Source organism: Dipteris shenzhenensis, chromosome 10 (assembly GCF_047967505.1).
Source record: "Dipteris shenzhenensis isolate YYH24624 ecotype China chromosome 10, Dip_SZ_1.0, whole genome shotgun sequence".
Classification (NCBI taxonomy): Eukaryota; Viridiplantae; Streptophyta; class Polypodiopsida; order Gleicheniales; family Dipteridaceae; genus Dipteris; species Dipteris shenzhenensis.
In genome coordinates, this window is record NC_141605.1 from 50,667,236 (window position 1) to 50,669,618 (window position 2,383).

The following is a 2,383-nucleotide window of genomic DNA, read 5'->3' on the forward strand; positions in this document are numbered from 1 at the left end:
AAGAAACTTTTGGACTCTCTCTCTCTCTATCTGAATGAAAACTCGAACCTGTCACTCAAAGACCTTAGAGAGAATCCTCACAAACTTAGAAACTATCACTCAAACTTCTCACAATCTAAATCTCTCTCTCAAAGAGCTGAACGAAAGTCTCTTAAACTTTCATGGACGGAATTCTCTCACCAATGGACAAAATTTATCTATCAAAGAAAGCAAAGGTTCTCTCAGCGGAAGAGAACACTCAATCTCTCGATCACTCTCTCACACTCTCAAGAATCGCAATGCCTCAGCGAAAGGCAAGGGAGCTCTGATACCATGACAAAATATGAAGAGTGAAGATGAGGAGAGAGGGCACAGCTAGAGAGCACACCACAAATGACTAACTGTACACTAGATTTAGTTAAAAAATAAAATATATACAAACCCATTTAGGATTAGGGTTAGAAAATCTAACCCTTTCCTTTATAGCAATATATAAGGTTAGTGCTATACACATATGATCACATGATGTTGAGCGTGAACTCTCAATATTAGATCCTTGTTCTACCAAGTTCAGCTTTCCTTTTTCCTCCTAATGTTTTGGCAAATGGGAAGAATAGATTTTATGTTCACAAAGTGCATGAATATAATAACTAATGAATCAAGAAAGTTATTTATAGTGAGATTTTAAGAGAAATCGAATTTTCCTCATCCCTCTTCAATTCATAAAAGGAACCAATCTCTAAGGAGGCTTCTCCTCCTCTGCTTTTATCATGCATGTTTTGTATATATGTATATAGGTACACACACAAGTATGCATGTGCGTACATAGGTACACGTGCGTGCGTGCGTGCGTGCGTAAGGGAGGATGGATGTGTATGTGTGTGTGCATGTGCACGTGCACAGACGCATCGTGGACATGTGTTTCTAGGTACACATACATGCGTGTGCGTGCCTCTCTCTCTCTCTCTCTCTCTCTCTCTCTCTGGTGGAGCTACTAATGAGCATCAACACCCATGCAAAAAACAATAAATAAATGCTACAAAGTCATATCAGACTAATAACCATCTCCATCATCACTACCATCATAATCATCATCATGAGAGAGAGAGAGAGAGAGAGATACACACACACACACACACACACAAATAGTCTCTAACCTAACAAAATAATCCAAGAGGAAATATCTTTTGTCATTGTTTTAATCCATCGTAGGTATCATTATAGATACTTTCAAAACTTTGAGCATTAGAGTTCATGATGAATGTTTACCGAACTACCCAACTATCGACCTCACAACCTTCTTGATAACAACTACAAACTAAAGCTTTCTAGGATGGATTTCTTGTGGTAGGATTACAAAAATGATGCTTCCAGATAAGTGAACTATCCTTGAGAATCATGGTATGATCAAAACAATCACCACATCACATGTATGAAATAATGAAATGAGAATGCTATTATGCTTGGTCCGGCTCCCACTTAGCACTTGAATCTTTGCAACCAATAGGTTCTCTAGCATGACATTTTGTGGCTTTTGAGTTTTATAACAAATTTCATGTTTTAAAAACATATTAAAATCGCATTGGGTTTCTAGAGTTTCTCATCTTGTTAGTCCATTTCTATACAATCTTGATTAGAAAAGTTTTTGTTTCATCCATGCCTCCATCTAAAAGATCAAAGAATATGCAAATGGATCACAATATACAGCTCATAATTTTACAGTTTACAAACAATCTGCAAATTATTTTAATAAGGAAATACAGTTTTGAGGTATAGGATAGGAGCTAAGATTGACAACATCCTTGGATGAGAGCATTTCCTAAAATGGCATGGCAAGTTGACTTTTTTAAATTAAAAATGGTAAGTTGATTGATGTAGAGCACACAACACCTGGCCCCTCAACAAGCCTATATTGAGGGGTTCAACCCTGTTCAACTTAGAGTGACACATAGCCCGAACCCCCACAATAATTAGTTGAGTTGCCCTAAAACTCATTTACCTCTTTCATCATTGGTGTGTAGAACTCATTACTAAATCACAATGGTTATATCTAGCCAATAAGGTTCACTTAACCTATATATATAGCCCTTTGCTAACCCAATACTAACAAGGATGTACCATTTATGCTTGTCATGTCGAAGAAAATCAGGATACATATACGAACCAGGTCCCTTACGTTTTACAATCACCTAATTCAAGAGAAGCACCATTTATTTGGAAAATGCTTACATCGCTCCTCATAGCTTCTTTAATGTGATGCAATAGGACAGCCATGCATAGTCCTTACTCTTAACATGTGCCAAGTTTTGAGCAGATTCACCTTTTAGATATTGACAATTACTGAGTAGAAATGCCTCCTTTTCTAAATATTTACAACTACCAAGTACAAGTCCTGCATCCGATA